The sequence below is a fragment of the Rhinichthys klamathensis genome, unplaced genomic scaffold (assembly GCF_029890125.1).
Source record: "Rhinichthys klamathensis goyatoka isolate OS25496 unplaced genomic scaffold, OSU_Roscu_1.1 h1tg000014l_1, whole genome shotgun sequence".
NCBI classification, from domain to species: Eukaryota; Metazoa; Chordata; class Actinopteri; order Cypriniformes; family Leuciscidae; genus Rhinichthys; species Rhinichthys klamathensis.
Genome location: NW_026606566.1, coordinates 2874659 through 2900792, shown reverse-complemented (window position 1 = coordinate 2900792; position 26134 = coordinate 2874659). Strand labels below are relative to the sequence as shown.

The 26134-nt window shown below is 37.1% G+C and overlaps 1 protein-coding gene across 2 annotated transcripts in view; it reads left to right on the top strand.

The window, feature by feature from the left end:
- Positions 1 to 9806: 9806 nt before the first annotated feature.
- Positions 9807 to 26134, top strand: part of pik3cb (phosphatidylinositol-4,5-bisphosphate 3-kinase, catalytic subunit beta) — an 83039-nt gene continuing 66711 nt past the window's right edge. For both annotated transcript variants that reach the window (XM_056271168.1, XM_056271161.1), the window contains exon 1: positions 9807 to 10292. The gene's annotated coding sequence lies outside the window, so the exon portion shown is untranslated. The remainder of the gene's footprint in view (positions 10293 to 26134) is intronic.

The window sequence follows — 26134 nt, the reverse complement described above, 5'->3', positions numbered from 1 at the left end:
CTTATAAGAAGGAGAAACTTTTACTGGAGCCTCGCATTATGGAAGCACGGGTATCCAATCCTGTCTGATGCAAGGTTTCATATTTTTCTTCGCAGACATTTGTGATCTGAATGTGTATAAACTGTTCATTCATATAAGAAGATGGCCAGATCATCGAAGGTTTATCATCGTCATGGAATTACAAATCATGTTTACCTGAATCCGTTCACAACATTCTGTCAATGACTTTGGAGTGAAGTATTGGGTATTCTGAACCCTTTTCCCAATTCATATTTTTTATTGTCTTTGCTTTTGAATGTTTAAGGATGCAGTGGAGCTCTGGACAGGTAACCCGAAGGAGACACAAACAAACCTGTGTTTTGGCCTCTTGATTCCGTGATTAAGGGTCTCGTAGGGGTCAGAGCACGTGACTGCCAGTTTGGACTGTTTTGTATGTACTTTTGTTTGTAATTAAATAATTTTAATGTCTATGACACATTGGGACCATGTTTAACTAGCACTTTTCAGTCTTTTTTTAAATAGATCTACTTTTTATTCTTTAATAAACTCTTTGTCAACATGACACTGATTTTGGATTTTATAATTTATATAGGCTATAATTCTGCTATTATTATTATTATTATTATATAACAAGATTAGCTATTTGAATCGGAGTGCTGTAACTGTTCAGCCAACTACATTTCTGGCCTTCCACTAATATTTGATCGTAGCGTGTTTACAGGCATTAATATAGAGTTTTATGCGAGATAATTTAGCCTACTGTATGAAAATAGTTTCCAAATAGGACTACGTCGAAAATGATTTCTAAAAATGACTCTGCTTCTAGTTTCTCGTGTAAAAATAGTCAATTTTATGCGAGTATGCTACATATTAAGTAACATTGGGCCTTAGATGAGGGAAAATTGCGTCAACTTTTAAGACAAATTATTTAGCTGGATTTGTAAATATTTAGCCCTGTCAAATCAATGTATTCGCAATTATTGGCCGCGTCTGGTGTCAACAGCTTTTTAACATGTCGCATATTTCATATGAATAGTTTCGCCTTTTATCGCTTTTTATTTCGTGTCTTTAAAAATAATTTTACTAGAAGTAGGCTATAGGCCTACACAGTTGCTGTAAAATACAATGCAAGTATCTCTGTGAATTAATTAATTAGACAGTGAATAGCCTAATATGCACATCTGAAAAACTAGATTTATTTTAACAAAATGTAGCCTATGTTTTTACACGATTCAATTTTCCATAATGAAAAATCTACGCAAACTTAATTAAAATAACATATTTTGATAACTGTCCTTCAAACATTTTTACATAATAGCTAATGTTTAATAAATCACAGTTAATCTACATTGAAATAATTAGCAATGTAGCCTTATAATGAAACTTTAGTAAATATATTTTAGGATAATGTTTGTTAAAAGTGAAAGTTAAAGCGTCTTTCTCTGTCCGCGCGCCATAAGGCTGAACGGCTATAACATAGGCCTATAACGTTAAGTAAACACAGTGTTTTATAAAAATAGATTAGGCCTATATAGTGGATTCGTTGAGTTAATGATAAATATCGTTATTTGAGTAGCCTATAGCTATCGAATATTTGAACATTACATTAATAAAACGCTGGAGACATGATTCATTTTTAACAAAAACAATAAGGCGAAAAAACATTATACTGAGAAGTTGGTTTTCATTGTTTGAATGTAGGATATCCATAGGCCTATTCTTTGTTTAATTTTAATTTACTTTTTTAGTCATTAGAGTTATAGCTAACCTTAAACATTTTCTTCGATATTCGAACGATCGGCTTATTATTTAGCGTGTCTATCTCCCCCGCCATGTCCTCTCCAGGAGTCTCCAGGTGTGCGTCACACAACGCGCCCGCATGCAGGATATCGCGCGCTCAGGGCCAGTGAGGGCCCACAGTGTGTCCCAAAAAGCGCATCGGGGAATGTTGTCACAAAAGAACTTTTCTCCTCCTGAAATATATTTAATGGGGTTGTTCACAGGTGTATTGTTCACCCTTAAGGCAGTTCATCTACAGGACACATGTAGGCCTAGAATATATTCACACAAATGCTTTTCATTTCATTTAGTTTTGTTAGTTCATTGAGTTTCCTTGAGTTGGCTATGGCTATATGTATAATTTACTTTAGCCTTTCTTATATCTAATTTAGAAACCAATTATTATATTCTAATAATAATATTTAATATAAGAATAATAATAATAATAATTTAGAGTCTACTTTGAGTTTCTGTTAATGAAGTGTTGAATTATTAATTGCTTGTCATTTTAACTTCATTGGGGTTTATACGTTTTGCTTAAAGTTATTTTAATTGGGGGGGGGGGGGGGGGGGGGGTAATAGCATAGATTCTTGTGATTATTTCGTACAGATTGTAGCCTATATTTACATGTTTCATCTGAGCCGCGTTTCTCAAAAGCATCGGAATAAATGCGTGATAATCGTCCTTGATAGACTGCTAAAGACAGAAGACGGACACCTGCAGCCCCCTGCAGGACACCTGCTGCATTACATCAAACATATTACTACATATCACACTTTCAGAAAATATGAAAATATATTGTTATTCTATTTACATTTATTTAAATCAATAATACAATTAATTCAGAACAAAATTAAAATACGACTAGATAAATTAATAAGACAGGTTAATAATAGGCTACACTGATAGTGAACGTAGTCTTACCACAAATTGGTATGATTGTTGCATAACATGAAATTCAGAGGAAGTGGATATCTTGTTTAAGGGGGAAATGTTCCAATGGCTCTGCAGTCTGATAAAAAACGGGAGAAACATGTCAATAAACCTCGTTAATTGTGCAGGGAATAGCCTCGTTCCGTACAAAATCAATAACACAATTATTTAGCCTATATTAGATATATAATAGCCTAATAAAAAGAAAAAATACTTTAATCTTTTCTATCAATTAGCTAAATGACAAGTAGCTAGGCCTATTTATATCGATTTAAATCAGTGTAGGCCTAATTTTTTTAGCCTACTATTAATTAATTTATCATATGGTTATTTTAAGATAACATTAAGTTTAAAGAAGGCATATGAGGCTGCATGATGAACTGCACTAGGATGAGGGGTTTAATAAGCTAGTGGTTGTTGTTGTAGTAGATGATGAGATGAATGAGGTGCTCTGCTGCAGAATAAGCGGAGGAAAGCATTTCCTAAAGAAGAAGCTGTTCCACACACTCGCGCGGGGGATTGTGGGATTTACAGCGGACGTCGTCAAAAAAGATTAGAAATGCTCATTTTTATGCTAAAATGGCGATAAACGCCGGAGGGTATAGCCAAGCCGCTGTGAGTGATACAGGGATATACAGTGCCTTACAATCACTTGTGCTGCATAGGCCTATTACTCATTTGAATTCAGATTTGAAATTTACAATACAGATTGTTTCAAAGCAGCTTTTACAGTGATAACAGGAAAATAATGCAACAGAGTTTGTTTCTGCTACAGCAGATCTAGAAGAAAATAGTGTCATAATCCAGCTTAAGTAAATTCAGTGATGCTTCATTTTTGTTATTAATTTAGTTCATACATATATGTATGTATGTATATGTATATAGCCGCTCTGGAGAAAACAGTGATTTCATCGTCCAGCTCAGTTCAGTTCTGATATAATAGTGTCAATGCAGGCAGATCAATAATATTGTTCAATATTACAATGCGTAGTTTCAACTCAACTTTGGGTCAAAAATGGAATAACTCAGCAGTTAAAATTTTAAATTACATTTTAACCCAACGTTTGGGTTTGTCCATATTTGACCCCAAATTGGGTTAAACTAACCCAGCATTTTTTATAGTGTAGGTCTTAAGTGTCCCCAACTAAGCAAGCCAAAAGCCAAAGGCGAAAGTGGCTATGAACCAAAAGTCTAATGGTTTAAGCGCGCGCACGCGTGTGTGTGTGTGTGTGTGTGTGTGTTTATGTACAGGTTTATATTACATTGGGACCACGTGTGAGTAAGTGTAAGGTTTTTCCAAACAATTTCATTTGTAATGTAAATGTTTCGGGAACAACAGTTGTTGTGACATGCACTTCCTTCGAATTAATTCTGCATTAAGGATATATTGCATCAGATTAAAACAGATTAAAATCTATCAAGACGAATGAGGACAAATTGTTCTTCTTTGATCATATACAGCATTTGACGCAGAGGCGCATCAGAACAAACGCGCGCGCGCACGTTAATCTCGCGCTCACGGTTCCGCGAGTGTGTGTGATGGTCCTGAGGTTTCCTCGGGCTGACCTGACCTCTGGTGTCAACACGGGTTGTCGGTTTCCCAGTGCTCGGGCACACAATTGAATTCCCAAGACTGTTGGGAAAGGTTTAAACTGGACAGCAGTGGTTTGCACGAGCGCACCTCGCCCCGCGCGCGCCCATTGAACAGAGGAGAGGGGTCAGCTGTGTTTGCCATACACAGGAAAATAGCCAAAGATTTGATTTGCACAAAATCCGGCCATTGTTACGAAGCACATGATTTTTGTCTGAATCCAAAATAATTTGGTCAGTTGAGCTGAGTGATTTCATTTTATCATTTTCCTCCTTTTGGAGTGAAGATTCACCCTACGTGATGTTTTCTGTTATTGGCTTTGATGAACAATAGATGACACTATAAGCATGCCAGAATTATTATTGGGGTGTATTATGATACACCACAGTCGTTTATAAATAGGAAATGTACACACAATTTTGTATGGGCGAGAAAGGCCGTGCAGATGTCCATAATTATGTTAAAAAACGGTCAGCTAAAAATAAGTGATGTGTCATTTTCCCGTAGAAGATAATGAAGGAGATTCTTGCTAGATCACGCAGAGACCTCAGGATGACCCCGGTGGCCAAGGTCACTCAGATGCTATCATGCCTTTGTGTATTATTTAACATTATGCATGCCAGATTTGTTTGTTTTTTTAGAAAAAATAATACATTAAATACAATCATGACATCTTAAAATATCTCTCTGTTAGAAGAGTTAATAGTCAAGTCGCCTTTATTTATAGCACTTTTTACAACATAGTATAGTATATTTACACTACCAGTCAAAAGTTTTGGATTTTTTTATGTTTTGAAAAGAAGTCTCTTCTGCTCACCAAGGCTGCATCTATTTGATTAAAAATACAACAACAACAAAAACAGTAATATTGTGAAATATTATTACAATTTTAAACAGCATATGTGAATATATAGTAAAATGTAATTTATTCCTGTGATCAAAGCTGTATTTTCAGCATCATTACTCCAGTCTTCAGAGTCACATGATCCTTCAGAAATCACTATAATATGATGATTTGATGCTCAAGAAACATTTATGATTATTATCAATGATGAAAACAGTTATTTTCATTTTTATTTCAGGATTCTTTGATGAAAATAAAGTTCAAAAGAACAGCATTTATCTGAAATAAAAGCTTTTGTAACATTAAACACTACCGTTCAAAACTGTGGGGTCAGTAACAATTTTTATTTATTTTTTGGGGGGAAATAAAAAAAATCAATACTTTAGTTTTATTCACCAAGGATGAGTTAAATTTATCAAAAGTGACAGTAAAGGCATTTATAATGTTATGTCTTTGATGAATAGAAAGTTCAAAAGAACAGCATTTATCTGTAATAGAACTTTTGTAACATTATGAATGTCTTTACTGTCACTTTTGATAAATTTAACTCATCCTTGGTGAATAAAAGTATTGATTTATTTTATTTTCTCCCACCAAAAAAAATTAATAAAAATTGTTACTGACCCCAAACTTTTGAACGATAAATGCTGTTCTTTTGAACTATCTATTCATCAAAGAATCCTGAAAAAACAATTTTACACTGTTTTCAACATTGATAATAATAATTAATGTTTTTTTGATCATCAAATCATCATATTAGAGTGATTTCTGAAGGATCATGTGACACTGAAGACTGGAGTAATGATGATGAAAATTCAGCTTTGATCACAGGAATAAATTACATTTTAAAATATATTGAAAACAGTTATTTTAAATTGTCATAATATTTAACAATAAAAAAAAAAAAAAAAAAAAAAAAATGTAAATCAAATAAATGCAGCCTTGGTGAGCAGAAGAGACTTCTTTTAAAAAATCGTACCGATCCCAAACTTTTGACTGGTCTAATACAGAGAGCTTGCAGATAAGCAGGATCCTCTTCATGATCACATTCAGATATGATAACTGACACAAATTCGTAATTATTTTTAGATAGCAGATTATGTTTATCCACAGCAGCGAAATAAAAAAGCAGAAGGAATGTGATCTCATTAACACCCTATGAATTTGAATCAGCAAGACTTTATGATGACACCAAGGATCTACTATTTGATATTAATATTCAATATAAATATTGAACTCTAGCAGACAACAACAAGAACGGTCTCATCTGCAGGCTTCACATGTTGCTAGTGAAGATGTCCTGTCTTTATCTCTGCTTCTCTTTCACTCGTGTGGAGTTTCACATCCTCAGTGAATCCCCACCTGAGATCTCAAAGCTTTGCTTCTAAATCTAATTAAGAAGCAAAAAATGCCCTTTCAAGCAATTACATACCTCTTGGCCAAGGTTCACAATTAAACAAATGATTATATTATGATATCCATAATTACACGCCTAGGCATGGGGGATCCTTTCAAGTGTCATGTGTGTGTCGTTACAGCTGATGAGATTAGGAGTCGGGCCGGTTCGGGTCCCGTTGACGGGACGCTTAATGGAATAAGGATGGAATGGGTGAATAATGCAAGCATGCTGTACTCCTCTAATGTGAACCAGTGTGTGGCGCATTGCAGCCCTGAACCATCGCATAACTGGCAGACGTCAACAACACACTTGATGGTTGCAATGAATAATAATAATAATAATACATATGATCATTCCCTAAATAAATACCAAACACATTCCTTCATGTGCACTGTGCCGTTGAGAAGTTTTGGATCGGAAAGATTTTTAATGTTTTTAAAAGAAGTCTCTTCTGCTCACCAATAAGGCTGTATTTATTTGAAAATAATAATAATATTGTTAAATATTATTACAATTTAAAATACCTGTTTTCTATTTTAATATATTTTAAAATGTAATTTATTCCTCAAAGCTGAATTTTCATCAGTCTTCAGGGTCACATGATCCTTCAGAAATCACTCTAATATGATGATTTGATGCTCAAGAAAACATTCATTATTATTATCAATGTTGTAAACGGTGTACAACTTTTTTTCGGATTCTTTGATGAATAGAAAGTTCAAAAGAACAGCATTTATTTGAAATAGAATCTTTTGTAACATTATAAATGTCTTTACTGTCACTTTTGATCAATTTAACTCATCCTTAGTGAATAAAAGTATTGATTTATTTTATTTTCTCCCACCAAAAGATTTAATAAAAATTGTTACTGACCCCACACTTCTGAACGGAAGTTTTTAATGTTACAAACTATTTTATTTCAGATAAATGCTGTTCTTTTGAACTTTCTATTCATCAAATAATGCTGGAATAAAAATGCAAATAACTGTTTTTAACACTGATAATAATCAGAAATGTTTCTTGAGCATCAAATCATCATATTAGAGTGATTTCTGAAGGATCACGTGACACTGAAGACTGGAGTAATGATGATGAAAATACAGCTTTGATCACAGGAATAAATTACATTTTACTATATATTCACATAGAAGCTGTTTAAAATTGTAATAATATTTCACAATATTACGGGTTTTTTTGGGGTTTTTTTATCAAATAAATGCAGCCTTGGTGAGTAGAGGAGACTTTTCAAAACATGAAAAATCTTACTGATCACACACACACACACACACACACACACACACACACACACACACACACACACACACACACACACACACACACACACACACACACACACACACACACACACAGTCATCTGAGTGAAAGCGGGTTTGAGCTTTGAAACCTGATCTCCTCCGGCTGTCCTATTTCTGCCTCGGCTCACCACAGGAATGGCTGGAGAATGTTCCGGGAATGTTTGGAAAGGCTTATCAGGAGAATTCAGCTCTGATCATTCCTAACTGAAACATGACGGACAGTGACTGTGTCAGCCGGCAGGATTTAAGCCACTTTAGCACCACAAACACCAGCATAACAGTAATCTATGCGAACGTCTGTCCAACACATCTAATGATGAACAGGGACACTTCAAGATAATGGCCGAAACGGGGAAATGCTGATCTTTGTAATGAAAAGGTTATTTCTGAATACTGGAAACTACTTAATAAAGTTGTTTCATTCTGATAACTGTAATTAAGGGTGATTGGGACATAAGGTCAAATGGGACAGTATAGTTTATCTTCTGGCCTAATGTGTGAAGATAAAGCCCTTGCTGTGAGACCGCATCATCAGCACTGTAGAGCCTTATCGCTGTGACATCATGAGGTGAGGAAGATAACATAGGCCTACGCTTTTGCTAGTTTTCATAATGAGATCATAAAATTGTACTATTTTACATGGAAACATGAAAATGATGCACAACTAAATCAGTAAGATGTGTTAATTTCATGTTTCTATTTCCAGAATTAGGTTGTTTTTTATTTTGTCCCACCCACCCAAACACAGTTATGCTGGAATAAAACAACTAAAATAAAACAACCCAATTCTGACAATAGAAACATCATAGTTGAACTAGATTTTGTTGCAGTAATACACTTATTCCAGCAAAGGTTTGCAGGTTAAATATGTTTAATAAACAGTTTATTGGGGATGGGACCAGCCAACCTTTCATCCAAATGGTTGTTGTTTTTATTCATTTAATTTTTAAAAAAAATTTTTTTATGAATTTTGGACCTGAACCATTTTTCTTACTCGTTTACACTTTCTAAAGACTTTTGGACTTCAAGTCTTCTTTTACCTCAATTACGTGTGTTGTATTTTATGAATTGTGGATGAATTTATAAATGATTGAGAAATAACAGAAATAAACATGGACTCTTAATAATAATGAACAGAAAAAGAAAACCTTGCATATGAAATTATATCAAAGTATGAAGTGTAATACACTAGCATAAATCAAGGATAAGATAGGTCCTGTCCCTATCACTTAAACGTCCCGTCCTAATCAGCCAAAGGGGTTTTGGCTCAGTTTACACTAAGGGTCACGTATCCTTTCATTTTAATATAAACTTGTTTCCTGTTCACATCTTCAGTATTACAGAAATTATGTTTTTAATTTATGGCAATAAACCTTGAACAAGGTGGAAATTCAAAAACCGCCCAACATGAATCCAAAGACCAAATAGTTTTTACAACGTAAGGGTAAACAAATGACATTTTCTCAGCCCAAAACGACACACACGGATGCAAACTTGCACTACTCGCCATCAGCACTAGATGTCTGCAGACACCACACACACAGACACACCGCAAGCGTAACAGGTCCTTAAGCAACTAAATAAGGAAGGATATAGCATAACATGGATAAAATAAAAAAATCGCTCGTTAAAATACCCGAGTGAAACTTCAATGTTGTTTTCTAATTTCGCTCATAAATCCCCGGACCGTTAAAAAAAAAGTAGTCAGTAAGTTATGTGTTAAATACGACCTATTAAATAACACTGAAAACAACAACAACAACAACCAAACCGTTATAATAGTCGTGCCTTAAAACAGGAGTGTTATTAAGAAAAAAAGAAGTGGGAAATTTGACCAAATTAGTAAATGTGCGTATAGTGTTTACGTCCAGAGCACCCTCCTCCTCGTCATCTCATCCCTGAGGAATCATGCGTTAACTTAGTCGAGTGTGAGAGTGAGAGAGAGAGACATGCATGCAGATCGCCGGGCCTAGTCTGTCTGCGTGGAGATATTCACACGACATTAAAAACATTCACGACTGCGTAAGTTGTCATCGCATTACACTATGTCTATTTCCGGGTGAAATCACGGCTCAGAAGTTCGTGTGTCTGCGAACTGTTGACAAAATAGCGGTTGCGTGTGGAAAGGGAGGGAGTGCAAAGCAAACAGGGAGAAAAAAATCCCCGAACGATCGCTTGTTTCACTCAGTCAGTCAGCCTGCGGAAAGAAGCAGGAAGAGGACTAGAGCTGTTCACCTGTCGAGTGGAAGACTGCACTGGACATTTGAAGGAGAAGAAGACCCTGCTTTTGTCTTCGTACTGTGATTGAAACCTGCCCGGTGGTGTTTTTGGGAAGTTCAACCCACAGTTAACTTCGAACGTTCAGTTTCCGCGAATCCCACAGAACTGGCGTCGGACATTCCATTCCAGTGGGATAATCTATTCTAAAGGTGAGCGTTCTGTGCTGGGAAGTGTTTCGTGTTCTGTGGTGTGTCGTGTGTGTATTGCTATGAGTGGCGTAGATTTGTGTTACATTGCATTGATCTTGCCGCCTCAATGTTATTTGTTTGTTAATAATATGCCGTTGAATAAATAAATCGGATACGCTTAGACTGCAAACATGACACATTCGTGGAGAAGTGCTTTAGTGCTCCATCCTGGGTCATTTATTATGTACTACTTTTTATATAAAAACATAGAAGTAGCATGTTTCTGTCTAAAAGTTTCAGACATTCTTTAGATTTGGAGTATTAAATTGACCTTCAATGGCATTCAGATGCAGATATGTAAGAGTTGACATCTATTTGGTTACTTTTGAACGCTTTCACTTGCTTTATTAAACATGGCTCTTAAAAAGAGCTCTTATTTTTAAGTTAGGAATCACAGTTTTATCATTAAACAATGGATTGTGATATCCATTACGGCCACTCGTTAAAATGTTGGAATGCTTGGATGACAAGTTTACCTGACAGGACATAAACCTGTGTTTATCGGACAGGGAGGCACGACTTCGGTTGTTTGTGTAATTGACGGATGCGATGGCATAATACTGGACTAAACTATGACTCAACCCGCATATGGACATGAGCAATGAACCTCAGGACACGCCCACAGGCCGTTCTCCAACCCTGTGCATATTCTACATACAAATGAAAAGAACTTTCTGGCTCTAGTAATGCGTTCCAGACTATTCAGAACTTGGAATTCTTAAACTTCCTTCTTGGAAGATTCCACAGGAGAGGCTCTCCAATTCTTGGAAGATAGCCTACTACAGGAGAGGCTCTCCAGTTCGGACGTTCAAGGCAGGTCAACACCGTCTTCAGTTTGACGTCATTCCCAAGGTGGTGGCGATTAAATCAACATTTTTATAGTTATTTCCCATTGCAGAAGAAAATATTCTGATTTCCGTATTGTGTGGAAATTGTTATGGCTTCACCTGTTTTTTGTTTTTTGTTTTTTTGTGTGTGCTTGTTTTAGTTCTAGATTTGGTCTTTTAGCCAACATATTTATCAAAACCCCAATTTTTCCTGGCATATTCTCTCATTTTAGTTTTTTTTTTCTTCTAAAATGGCATCTAAATGAAATAATAAATATAGGGTACGTAGCTACACTGTAAAACAATTATATGATCAATAAGTTGACAACCTAAGTTGTTATGTTGATTTAACTCATTAAAATAAGTTAAGCGATTTTCAACTTTTTTCAGAAGTTAGGCTATACAAGATTCAGCCATTTTGTTCAAGTCAGTTCAATGTAATTTAAGTTGAAATGACTTAAACATCCAACACAAGTTGACTGTACTTAAAAATTTAAGGCAGCAATTGTTTTTACAGTACAATCATATACGCATACAAATTCTAAAATTGCGCATAAAAACGTATGCGCTCAATTGAGGCAGGTACGTTTCTTTATCCGATAAGAATACATGCGCATAAACTACGATGGAAACACATTTATTGAATGAATCCTTTGATGCGCAACAAAAAACCTCACATGACTTTGCCTCAACACAGGATTAACCGGGACTGATCAGCGGATTAACCAATCGCAGCGCACAGCATCTCAAATGTTGGTTTGGTCGTTCTGACATGCAACTGTCATCGAACCTCAGTGGCTTCCCTGGTTACAGCAACTTCCTTTTTCATTACGGATACTTTGCGCTAATTCTGCGCCGATTTTGTTTTCCTGAACACATAAAAGGTCATCTTCAGTCGGATTGTGTGTGTGTGTGTGGAGTAAGACACATGTGTTTTTTGTGAGTTGTTCTTCTTGGCCCTCACCCACACACACACATGTGACCGGAGCTTCAGAGAGACTTCGGTGGCAGACTGTGATGTCATCAGTCAGGGGACACAAACACTTTGGGATGCCCACACACACTCGCTCACAGTCAGAAGAGAGGTCACTGTGGTGACAGGGGCCGTGAATGGGCTGATTCTCTCAGTCATGTGAGAGCACAGTGTGTGTGTTTGTTTTAGAGGCGCAGGAAAACATTTTTCCTTAGAAATGGGGACAGACACACACATAAACTCCCATGGCCGACTGTATGGTTTAAAGAGCAGATTATTTATCGGAGAGCCAGTTAGCATTAAGAATCTTTAATGTTGTAATGTTTTAGAAACAATAACAATATAAAATGTCAACAAAACTGACCCTTTAATACACTTGAGGTCATATTGCGCATGTTATCGTAAAGAAAAAAATGTTTGTCTTCGCAGTCTTTCATCAAAATGTAATAACTTGCTCTGACTTTGAATCAAATTACATAGGCTGTGCAGAATCCTTTTGGATAATGGTAGGTTTTGTAATCCTGTTAGTCATTGTAGATAAAACCTTGCCAATAGTTAGTAATTCAATGCTGATTAACTCTAATGTAATCCTGGAAGTGACCCAGCTCCACCTAGTCTATGTGTCTATGTAATACTGTCCGGGATTAGAAAAAAAAAGAAAAGAAAATGACAATGATCAAGAAGATAACTAAGTGAATCCTTTCAGCTCAATAGCCATAAAAGTGTAATTGGCTAATCTAAAACTCTAGGTCACAGAGAGTGAACCTGACATGTATTTCATTGTACATTAGCACTTACATGCTATATAAAAATACAATGTAACAAACATATGCATTTGTTGTGAAACACATTTGTCTCCTTAGTACTTCCCATTTTTGTTCTGAAATGGACTTAAACGGTACATAGGCAAGGTTCACTTTCCTTAAAGATTAGTCAAAATGCAATAGGGTCATTCGTGCCATCATTAATATTCAGTATATATATATATATATATATATTAAGTGTCATGGATCAATATTAGCTGAGTAATCCAATATGTTGTTCTAGACGGGGGTGAAAATGACTTTAGAAATCTGTTGACTTTAGCAATCTTTGCTGCATTATATGCCAATGGTGACTGTTCAGAAATGGGGAAAAGAATGCGAATCTTTAATACTTCTAGAATTACAGGCACGCAAACTTGGGAAAAGATCATTTTTGTGGCACTCAGACAGGAATGTTCTATGCAACTGTTTTTAAGAGGGAAACAAGATACATTTCTAGTTTCAAGCATTATTTGTTCTTCAGATATTCCTCTTTAAAAGAAAAAAGTATGAGCTGTATGCAATGAGCTGTATACAATAAAACATTTAATTCACATTGAGATCCCCATATCTCTGGGATGTAGAATTTTTACCAGACGATATGAGACATGTATTTTACCAAATTACATTAATTTTATTTGGCTCCAAATCTGAGGTGAAAATTCTACAAAATAGCAGTAAATATTCATCCATGGCATTTAATAGTTTGGCTTTCATCACTATTTACGTTTGTCTTTCTTCAGAAAAAAAAAAATACGAACAATCAAAAATTTCAGGAAAAGTTTTGGAAATTTGTTTGATTTGACAGAATGACCCAATCGATTTGAAAAAGTAGAGTTCCTCTTAGTGGTGTGATGTTTCGATACACCGATACCAGCTGCGTTCTCGCTCTCTCTCCTCTCCGACGGGGAATTGACAGTTTGACACACACACTCCTCCTATCACTTAGCTGTGTAGTTCACTCCAGTTGAATAGTGCTGGGTCCTGAAGTATTGCGCATAATTGTACTCATTTCCGCAGGTTTCGCGCTCACACCGAAAGAGCGTGCACCACTGATCTATATAAATGACGCTCTCATAAAGCCGCCTCTCAAACAGCTCGCGAGTACCAAATTTAGTTCTTGGTTTATTTGGCTTAAATGGTCAAATACACACAAAATTATGTTAAAATGCCTGTCATGGCGAGTATTCACGTAAACACAGTCAGTTTTGGAACATAAATAGTTGAGAAAAAACGCATGTTGTATAACAGATCCGCTTAAGCCTTAGGGGCTGTTTACACAACACCGTTTTCAACTAAACTTTTTATGCGTTTTGTCCGTTCGTTTACACGACAATGGCGTTTTGGGCGCCTGAAAACGCTAACTTTTGAAAATGGATTTCAAAGTGCAAGTTTTTGAAAACTGTCTCCTTGTAAACAACAAAAGTGCGAATCTCTGAAGACGATGACGTCATGCACATGCGTATTACTTGTTCAGTCTACAGTGTTTCATCGCCATCTAGTGGCCTGGCAGAGGAATACAGCGATTATGTTAATGGGGATCGGTTTAATGGTGTCGTCTGTAGGACGCGGAAAACTCAAAGGAACAACTTCTCAGTTTTTAGCATATCGTTGTCGTGTAAACGTAGCCTTAAAGTGACAACAGTCTAATAAACCTGCCGCTTTTTGTCATGTTAATCAAAGAACAAAAGACAGAGAGAAAATCGCTTCTGCTCTTTAATTGTAAGCATTACTAAAGTTAGACCCACCTAAAAAACTTAAAGCCATGTTTATTCCATTCGTCTCGTTATTCTATTGTATTTATTTGTGTTATTGTTTGCAATTTGTCTATTTGGTTTTAATTTATTGACCGTTTACTTGTCTTTTTTTTTTTGTTGAGTTGTTAAATTGCTGTGTAAGCTATAGCAACAAAATTACCCAAACTATCAAAAAACGTTGATAATAAATAAAACAAATTATATTTAATTTATATACATGGCAGATTTCCCCATTGTATTGAAAATGGTATTGAATATCAATATTTTTCCAGGTTATCAATAAATAAACTGTCCGCACACTCAAATCCTTAAAGCAAATTTAATATGCACCTGCATTTTTGTATAATTTTTGTGTAGTTTGTGTACTTATGTTTGTTTCTTGTATTGGGGATTTTCACTATGGGGAGTAAATGTGTAAATTACCTAGATAAACTCAGTATATCTGGTAGGTTTAAGAAAAACTACAACTCCCACTATTGGACTACAATTCTCCTACCTGGCTTTCACAGGTGTTGGTAATCACTGTTGATTGTCCTGATGTGTTTGAACACAGTTAAATTGATTGTTACATTTGTTGTCTGTATGCCCTGAGGATGGTCTTTTGACCGAAGCTTGGCCTATTAAATTTGCTTTAAGGATTTGAGTGTGCGGACAGTTTATTTATTGAGATCTTTAGTCTTGTGTGTCTGGTACCTTGAAGATCGTGAGTGCGGTGTAACTCCTTCAAATCATCGCATCTAAGTTAGAAATTCCAGCATCGTCACAACAGTAGACGATACTTAAAACGGACAAGTTTTTCCTTTGAGTTTTCCGCGTTCAGACTATTGGGTTGCATTAAGATGTCATCAAGCCTTGTTAGAAGTGTGAGTCACTGATGTTTCAGGAGGGGAGGTTTCCACAATCCACAATGCAAACTGATCCCGCTTTGCTCTAGTCCTTTCTTATGTTTCAGTAAGAGCCTGTGATTAAGACCCTATAGATTAAAAATGGATCGTAGTGACTGGATGTTTTGAGTTCTACAGAGCTGCCTTTTCTTGGATTGCAGTTATATAGAGATTTGAGGAATAAAATATGGCCATTTGTGGCATGATTTTAAATTTTTTGGAAGTGTCAAAACAGGTTTTTACTCGTGTGATACAAGTGTCAGAAAGTGGTTCTGCTTTCTTTTTAAATTGTCTCTCCACCGGTGTTTGTGCCCATAATTTCATCAGTTAGTGTCAGGACAGTCAGTACAAGACATCTGCGCTCATTTCCTGTGGAAATGATGAACTGGGATGTATGAGTGATCGCTTTAATTGAGTCATGCAAGCCTTCACACCACGCTTTCTTCAATTCGCATGTGGCATCACATTTGCACAGTTGTCTCTTCTCTTTGATAACAGCTGAATTGCGTTGTCGTCTACAGACCTGATCTCCGTGCGTATATGCACACTCAAACACCTGTATGCACACCTGTGCACTTGTGGGATCTTCTGCAGTGAACAGAGCGGCAAGCGTGCCCGTACCTGGATTCCTACAGTTCCCTGCACACGAGTCAGGACACGCTCAAGAATGCAGTTTCGAGGAACGGGAAAGGAGGGAGTGAAACATACCAAGAGAATAGATGGAAGAGAGGAAGAAAGTGAAGGAGGAGAAAAGTGTTAAGCAGATACTATTGATTTGAGTCTTTACTATGTTGAAAATGCTTTGGGAAGTGATTACAAGCGTGTGTGTGTGTGTGTGTGTGTTGAGGTGCTTTTGTAAGTGCCTATTTTGCGTGTGTGTTTGGAGGATCAAGAGGCTGATCTTTGTAAGTTGACCGAGTGAGAATTTAAAAGTGTGCTAATATTTCACGTGAGCACACACTGACACATCTATATATATACTTTGCTAGCTTTCTATTTTAAGCCCCTTTTCTGGTCAAGTTTTCTGTGCCCCATATCCGATCCAAGTCATTGAATATTGAGTATCTGACTGACAATATCAAGTTCCAATTTGATACTTGCATTTTGCTAGTGCTTGGTGCACACTTCAAGTACATTAAAGTGATTAAAATCAATCCAGTGTGCAGGGACGCACAGGGAGTTTCTCAGGGGCTCAAATGCAAAAAGGGGCATTCATCACTATTGAGTAGTGATTACAGGCATATATTATACATGCAATCATGCATACAGGTTTTATGCACAATAAGCAGAGTAATTGCAACAAAAAATAAAAAAAGTGGATTTAAAGGATCAGTTCATTTCCGAATGAAAATTTCCTGATAATTTACTCCCCCCACACGTCATCCAAGATATTCATGTCTGTCTTTCTTCAGTCGAAAAGAAATGAAGGTTTTTGAGGAAAACATTCCAGGATTTTTCTCCATATAGTGACTTCAACGGTTATCAACGGGTTGAAGGTCCAAATGTCAGTTTCAGTGCAGCTTCAAAGATCTCTGCACGATCCCAGCCGAGGAATAAGAGTCTTATCTAGCCAAAACATCGGTCATTTTCTAAAAAAAATAAACATTTATATACTTTTTAACCACAAATGCTCGTCTTGCACTAGCTCTGCGATGCGCCACGCATTACGTAATCACGTTAAAAGGTCAGTGACGTACCGACCTAGTGTTTACAAAGCCCACGTGCAAAGACTAAGTAAACAACGATGTCGGGCCATTTTGCAGTTGGAGGAGTAAATGATTTTGAGTTTTTCGCCCTACTCCACCTTTTCTTACTGCCTGACCTTTCCAATGTGATTACGTAATGCATGAAGTCGTGGACGACGTACAAGACGAGCATTTGTGGTTAAAAAGTATATACATTATTATTATTTTTTTTTTAGAAAATGGCCGATCGTTTCTCCGATCGATAAGACTCTTATTCCTCGGCTGGGATCGTGTAGAGATCTTTGAAGCTGCACTGAAACTCACATTTGGACCTTCAACCCGTTGGTTCCCATTGAAGTCACTATATGGAGAAAAATCCTGGAATGTTTTCCTCAAAAACCTTAAAGGTGCCCTATAATTTTTTTTTATTATTTTATAATGTTTCCTGGGTTGCCCTTATAATGTTAGTATGTTTTTTAGATCAAAAATAATCATAATTTAGAAATAAATGGCATTTTTCCTAGCCTGCTTTTAGCCTCTGATTTGAACACTCTGTTTGAAGGGGCGTGTCTGCTGTGGGATTCAGTGCAACCGCGGCCACTGCTGTGATTGGCTGACATGCTTGCATATGAAATAGCTAGTACGCATTACATGTGAAACTCTCTCTCGAATACTTTTACTACTGCTATTATACGTTTTTACTATAACAGCTATCGAGATTAACGAATCGTTAGATGTTTTTAAAGTATTTAGATCTATTCCCATCACATAAAATGTTGTCGTGATGAGCATTGAGCAGATGACAGTGTGTTGATCGCGAGAATGAAGATCTTATTGCAAAGCATTTTCTGCACTCTCACCAATGCAAACACGATGATGTAAATACAGTAAGAGCTTCGTTGTGCAGTAACGTGCGTCATTGATTTCATAACGAGTTTGGCAAGTGTCCAGATAAACTCGCGCTGTGTGGAAAGATTCTTTGATCGCTTTCTGTATATAATTTGTTCACAATTTAAATACGATTATTTTCATCCTACTAAAAGAAACGATGTGAAGTTGATATTTTAGTCACTGGCTTGACTTACTGATGCATAAACAGTATTGAACGATTTTGAGAGAAAGATTACCTGTCTGAACTTGAACAATTACACATCAGAAAGTGTTGCTTGGTAGCTCGATCCGAGGCCAGCTCTGTATTGGACCAAGTTGAGGAAACAGTCGGTGAAATGTTTGGAAATTTCCAGAGAAAATAAAATTAACCCATTGTTTCTTCAGAGGCTCAGATGAAGGAACTAAAAAATACTTTTGTGTTCATGTGTACATCCAAACACTGAGCAACTGCCATGCTTCGGCTGCGCAGTTCCGCCTGGCATTGAGGGCTGGCATTATGCAAATATTTGGAGGCGTACATATTAATGATCCCGACTGTTGCGTCACAGTCGGTGTTATGTGGAGATTCGCCTGTTTTTCAGGGGTGTTTTTCAAAAACGAGATTTAACTAAGAAGGAGAAAACAATGGTGTTTGAGACTCACTGTATGTCATGTCCATGTACTGAACTCTTGTTATTTAACTATGCTAACATAAATTCAATTTCACATTCTAGGGCACCTTTAATATCTTTTCGACTGAAGAAAGAAATACATGAATATCTTGGATGATGTGGGGGTGATTAAATGATCAGGATTTTTTTATTCTGAAGTGAACTAATCTTTGAAGGCTAGAAAGCATGAAGCTCGCGGTGTCAGAATCTGTCAGTCCAGTCAGAAGCAGCAAGTGCATCCCATAGCAACGCAGACACAAGTAAATAGTAAATAAATTACTTTCGAGTGATTCATTAATAGTGTGTGCATCAAATATGCTGTGGGCATCATTACTGTGGGCGGCAGTGGCTCAGTGGTTCATGTGGGTTGTCTACAAACCGGAAGGTTGGTGGTTCAATCCTCGGTTCCACCTGACCAAGTGTCGAGGTGTCCATGAGCAAGACACCTAACCCCAGCTGCTCCCGACGAGCTGGATGGCGCCTTGCATGGCTGCCGTCGCCCGTCGGTGTATGAATGAGAGAGTGAATGGGTGAATGTGAGGCAAATTGTAAAGCGCTTTGGTGGCCATTGGGTCTGTGAAAGCGCTATATAAATGCAGTCCATTTACCATTTACCATATGCTAAACATGCAAGTTCGAACGTGTGTGACCTGCAACAGAATAAAGGATCGCTTAGGATAGCTGATACCGATCAGTTATAAACATGCTTAATCGTCCCCAATACTGATCCTTATGATGTCCAATGTTAAATTTGAGTCGTCATGCAAAACGCAATAAAAAGACGTGATGCTTAATAGAGCTGCTCGATTCTGGGTGAATTGAGAATCACGATTGTTGTTTTTTTCAAACAGAGAAACGATCACGATTCTCCCACAACTCTGAACAGACAACTAAACAAAATAACACGTCATTTACTAGAAGTTCTGATCAAAAAAAAAAAATTCAACGCTGCAGTCTATTTAAAATGTTCTTCTAATTAATCTGAATAACTCATTTTTTAAAAATCGGGTTGAATGAATGAATGGTGCATCATTACTGGATGAATCAGTGTTTTTTTTAACTTATCTCTTGAATGAATGATTCAATGACAAATACATTTTTTAACAGTCACGTGTCGCCACCTACTGGTAGGAAATGTCATTGATACAATCATCATTTGAGGCACCAAGTTACTTTCAAAAGGGAATTTATTCTATTTTGATCGCTTGCGTAGACATCAGTGTTTATATCCGAACTATACACTTTTATAATGTTGATGTTGAAAAGGCTGTTTCATACCTATACATGACAACTGCTTTCTCTGGGTCAGCGGCAATGCAAACGCAGATCTGAATTGTTGTCATTTTGGAACGAGCTGGCGTGGGTGTTTGAATCGAGAACGCGATCTTTAACGATTAATCGCGTAATCACACAAACATATTTCTATTCCTCGAGGGCCGTGAACGAAGTGAGAAACCGCAGTTTTCAGTCATCAGAAGCGGTGTGACAGCTGCTTTCTCATTCACACTGTCTCTCTTTAATGAGTGTGCGTGTTGTGAATTGATAGTTTGTATAGTCTATGCTTTCCATCTGTCAGCTCTTGCATAACTTTCTCATGTAGACTCATATCACAGCTTTATTCAGACATGCACATACAGTTAGTCGTACAGGAAGAGAGAGAGAGAGAGAGACACTTGTGTGCTCCACCCGCGGCTAAAACGGGACCTTTGTTCAGTCAGGCCTCGGTAGGTAACTGATTAACCTCTTTTTTAGTGTGTGTATGTGTGTGTTTATTGAAATTTTGCCACCGTGGCTCAGCAGGGAAAGGGCAGCTGCACAATGGACTCTAAATTTAGAGGTTAAATGAATAGTTCACCCAAAGATAACAATTTTATCATCATTTACTTTCATATAGTCACCATGCAATCAAAATTCACATTTTTGTTTTACTGCACAAAAGTTTTACTGCATTTCTTTCCTTCACAGCCGTGTGGTTTCGTTCCTCCCTTAAAGCCCAAACTGAACATCCACATCAGCTAGATCAGTGATCGTCTTAAAATGCAGGCTACTGTTGCGAAACTTCAGGAGTTATATAAATAGAGTAGATTAATAGAGTTAATTATAATAGAGTTATTAAAACTGTTTCGACAGTGATACTGTTCCCCAAGCGGCTTTCTGTGTGCGCGCTCCGAGACGTGAACTTTGGGCTTCGGGTTCGTGCCTAAACAGGTTTTTTTTTAACTTTTTTATTGAGATTGTGGTTCTCCTACGATTCTGAAGAAAAAACATTACACAACTAAACAAAATAACACATAATTTACTAGAGGTTCTGACAAAATGTTCATTGCTTCAGTCTATTTAAAAAAAAATGCATTCAACAGACAGAGTCAATGTCTCATTCATGAAGACTTGTTTCATTATTGGATGGATCAGCATTTGTGAATGAATGATTCAATGACAAACACTTTTTGTCTCAATGACAAACAGTCTCTTGTCGCACCTACTGGCGTAACAATATAAGCGATACAATACAAGTGTCAAAACACGTTCAAAAAGGTGATTCGCCAGCAGCCATATCACCCTGTAGTCCAAGACTGGTTGCCCACTGAAGCTAAGCAGGGCTGAGCCTGGTTAGTACCTGGATGGGAGACTTTCTGAGAAAACCAGGTTGCTGCTGGAAGAGGTGTTAGTGAGGCCAGCAGGGGGCGCTCACCCTGTGGTCTGTGTGGGTCCTAACGCCCCAGTATAGTAATGGGGACACTATACTGTCAAAGAGCACCGTCCTTCGGATGAGACGTTAAACCGAGGCCCTGACTCTCTGTGGTCACAAAAAATCCCAGGATGTCTTTCGAAAGAGTAGGGGTGTAACCCAGGCATCCTGGCCAAATTTGCCCAGTGGCCTCTGTCCATCATGGCCTCCTAATCATCCCCATATATATACCAATTGGGTTCATCACTATGTCTCCTCTCCACCAGTAAGCTGGTGTGTGGTGGGCGTTCTGGCGCAATATGGCTGCCGTCGCATCATCCAGGTGGATGCTGCACACTGGTGGTGGTTAAGGATAGAACCCCTTCTATGTAAAGCGCTTTGAGTGCCAAGAAAAGCGCTATATAAATGTAATGAATTATTATTTGCTCTATTTTGATCGCTACCATATAGATATCAATGTTCATACCTGAATTCTATAAACGTTTGTAACACATAAATAATGACAGTGTGTGGTTGACCATGCAGATACAGAGCACTGATTGAGTTTGGTTCAGTTTATTTTTGAAGGTTTTGTTGATATAATAATCGGAATTGTATCTTGTAATATATTGTGTTGTTCGTATTTGCCTGTTCAGGCACAAAAGGTCGAGTTTTAGTGGCCTCCGCTGTCACTACGGGGGGGGGGAACATTGTTCCTCCATTGTTCCTTCCAAACTCAAGACCTTCTTTCTTTATGGAACACAAAGGGTAAATTGAAGATTAGGTCTGTCAAGCTCCAAAAGTGTCTAATAAAAGGTCATTAGGATTTGTACACCAAGCTTTCTGAAGCCATACAGTAGCTTTTGTAAGAAATCGAAATTAAATTTAAGTCTTGAAATTGACCCTAATCTTTTCTAATGAGCTATTAAGCATTACCGAGCTGGCACACACACTTAGGTGAACAACGCATTGGAGGAAGATATGAGTTTTGTAAAAGGGTGTGGATATTTGGCTGCTGGTGTTGTACTGACGTGGGAAATGTAAGGCAGCTACAGCGCTCTCTTTGTCTATTATGAGGCTGTGGCGACACAGTTGGGTAGATAGATATTCTCTTGGCCACTCCAATGTTAGCCGTTTAATCACAGATTTACTACATAAAAGCTTTACTTCTGTTTGTGGCTCTTTTCTCACCCTTTGGAGAGGCGTTACATTTTAAATTACACAAGTGGCCAACTGGGAGATCATCTTTAGTTCCTGTAAATTACAGTATAGCGATACCAATGGAAAACATGTCAATCATAAATATTATTCAGTAGATATTAATAGAGTTTTTTACATCACTTGAGTTGAATGATGCAACCTTTACTTGTACTATATTAAGTTATCCAAATGAGGTATGTCCTCTTTTATGCTTAGCTTCATACTTGTTAAAATGTGCCTTTTTCGCAAATGTATTAACGCCTTCTTCCAAAACATACTATGTGCTCTATTTGGCGTTCAGTGCTTGATGATGTCTTATATAAAGCAGGTTTTCTTTCATAGTCTATGAGTTTTAAAAGCTTAATCAGCATCTTAGGGGCTGTTTACTCAACACTGTTTTCAACTAAAAACGTAAAACTTTTTATGCGTTTTGTCCGTTCGTTTACACGACAATGGTGTTTTGGGCGCCTGAAAACGCTAACTTTTGAAAACGGGTTTCAAAGTGCAAGTTTTTGAAAACGGTCTCCGTGTAAACAACAAAAGAAGACGATGACGTCATGCACATGCGTATACGTGTTCAGTCTATAGTGTTTCATCGCCATCTAATGGCCTGGCAGAGGAATACAGCGTTTTCAGTCGTTTTCGCGGATCCGTGTGAATGGGGATCGTTTAGACAATAGTGTCGTGTACGCGGAAAACTCAAAGGAACAACTTCTCCGTTTTAAGCATATCGTTGTCGTGTAAACGTACCCTAAGACATTGTCCCTTCCTTATTCAATTAAATATGTGGCCCTTAGATTTAGGTGTTCAGTGTTGACATTTACATTGATTTAACATTTAATCATTTAGCAGACGCTTTTGTCCAAAATGACTTACAAATGAGGAGAACAATAAAAGCAATCAAACCAACAATAGGGCAGCAATATGTAAGTGTTGTGACTGTCCTAGTTAGTCTAGCATAGTACACATAATTTTTTTTTTTTTAAATACAAAATGAATAGATAGAAAATAGCACTGTTAGTATTAATGGTTCAAATCTTTAGTTGTGTCTTGATATTTACCCATGACTTCCTTTTCAAACATGTTCTGATCAGCTTTAGTAATTATTGTTTCCTGAAATGTCTCATTTTTACTTGTTCTTACTAGAATAATTTTGTTTCCTGGTTGGCAAAAAATGTGAGAAAAGCGTTTGTTTGTGTGTGTGTGTGTGTGTGTGTGTGAGAAGGAGGATGTGGGTCAGTGAGGAATGTGGATTCCTAGCATTCCCGTGTGAGAGCGGGAGGTAGACCGGGACAGATGAGGAAGAGAGGAACACCTCCGGGTTAGGGCTGTGGGTTTGTACCTCTAACTGCGCCTCTCTCTGTTTGCTCTGTGATAAGGATGCGCTGGTGTGTGTGTTCATGCATGTATGAAGAATGTTTATGCTCTCCCAGGGCTGCAAGATAATGATTAAACTGATAATCCTGATTATTTTGAAATTAATTTCGTGATCAAAAATTATAATCGTGATCATTAATCACTGTTATACTCGTTTGAAAAGAATAAAATATATACTGTATATATAGGCTATTGCTTTGTATTTTGTCTTCACATTAGATATGAGAAGCAATTCAGTTGTAAATGAGACAAACCACAGATTCAGATCGCTCCACAAATGCAAATTCATACAGACAGCCCGCAAAGAGCGATAATCTTGGTCTTTTTTTCACCTTTGAAATGGCTAAACACTGCAAAGAGACGGTGGCTATGTATTTTTCAACTTCTTTACATTATGAAAACTGGTCAAATTGAAAGAAGCTTTTCTCAAAATCCCCCTGTAGTCAATCATTGTATAACTTTGATCACCAAAATGACAATTTAAAGGTTTTTTTTTCCTTGAAAAAGTGTCTTCATGCCTTAAAATATCTTGAATGTAACTCTACACCTTTGCATCATTTTGGTATCCATGGTTCTATGAATATGCAAATGAGCCCCGCCTCCACTCACTCACAGCGGCTCAGAGATCCACTGGTTGACGATCACACGTTGATCTGATTGGTTATAAGGTAGTTTGTGACGTCAGAAACACCAGCGATTTCAAACCGTGTTTTTGAGACTGTCTTTGGTTCACTGCAGTTTTAAGGAGAAAATACTCAGCAATGCTGTCGACTTATGAATTTACACATGGTTTGTCTTAAAGCAAATTAAAAACAACACATAGACGTATAAACAATATTAAAAGCTTGATTTTCACCACAGGGGGACTTTAAGGTCCTAATATTAATTCCCATAATTCCAAATTATGTAAAAAAAAAAATTACTTTGTATTGTAGCACAGAGTTTGCACGAACTGAATTTATTCACCAACTATTATACAATATGGTCAAGATTTGGATGTTTGGATTTATTACAGTTCGTCATAGTTTTAGTGTCAGCATATCGCACAGGTGACGGCCTCGTGAAGGAGTACAGACGGCTGTGTGACTCTTTCATTCGAGCAACATTTCACAATGAACATTGCTAAACTCCTCCAGCATACATGTTTGTCGGTGTTGTCAGATCATCAGTGCTTTTTCCGCATCACAGAGAGAGTGTGTTCATGGTTGACAAATCAACCTGGTGGATTAAGATAAACACTGGGCAGAATCAGAAAATGTATTTTTTTTTTTAAGAGAAAATCCTTTTTTGGGGGATTTATTCCATTGACATCTGGCGACCGCAAGCAGGGAAGAAAGTGCTTGTTACAGATATGTAAAAAAAAAAACATTTCAGGACAAATAATCAGCGGACCAAATGTCGCAACAATTATTTTTTATTAATTGAATAAAGCAATTAAAATATGATTAATGCTGTCCTGTGTAAGTTTGTGGTGCTCATCTTGCAACGCGTGTGTCTAAATGTCACTGCAGGGGCTTTGTACCTCCTGCTAGCATTGTGTGTGTGTGTACCATTAACCATTTTGGGGACAGATATGGTTAGGCCTATGTCCTAATTTGTAAATCCAAGATAAAAATAAAGTGGGGAAAGTTTTGTTAAAATTGTAAAATGCATTAAAGGGGTCATATAATGCCATTTTTGTACAAGCTAGTATGATTCTTTGGGGTCTAAATTAAAAGTTTGTAATACACTTTAATTACAAATTCTCATTAGTATTGTAAGAAAACAGTTATTTTACCTGGTCAAAAACAGCTCTGTTTTCAGCACGCCGTTTCAGTGCATATGACTTTAAATGATAATGAGCTTTGCTCACCCCGCCTCTCTGTTCTGTGCGTACACCGTTTGTAACACAATAACCATAACGCGTTGTTCATTATAGACGTGGGATTATGAATTATATTGAGAACGTCGTACATAGAAAACATGCCGTAATGTACCCTAAGTGTAAACCTTAGACGCATTCATTGTGAAGCGTGCAGCTAGCGATTTGCAAAGATTAATATAAATATTAATATAAAGTTTAATAAAACGTTACACTCACTTCAGTTG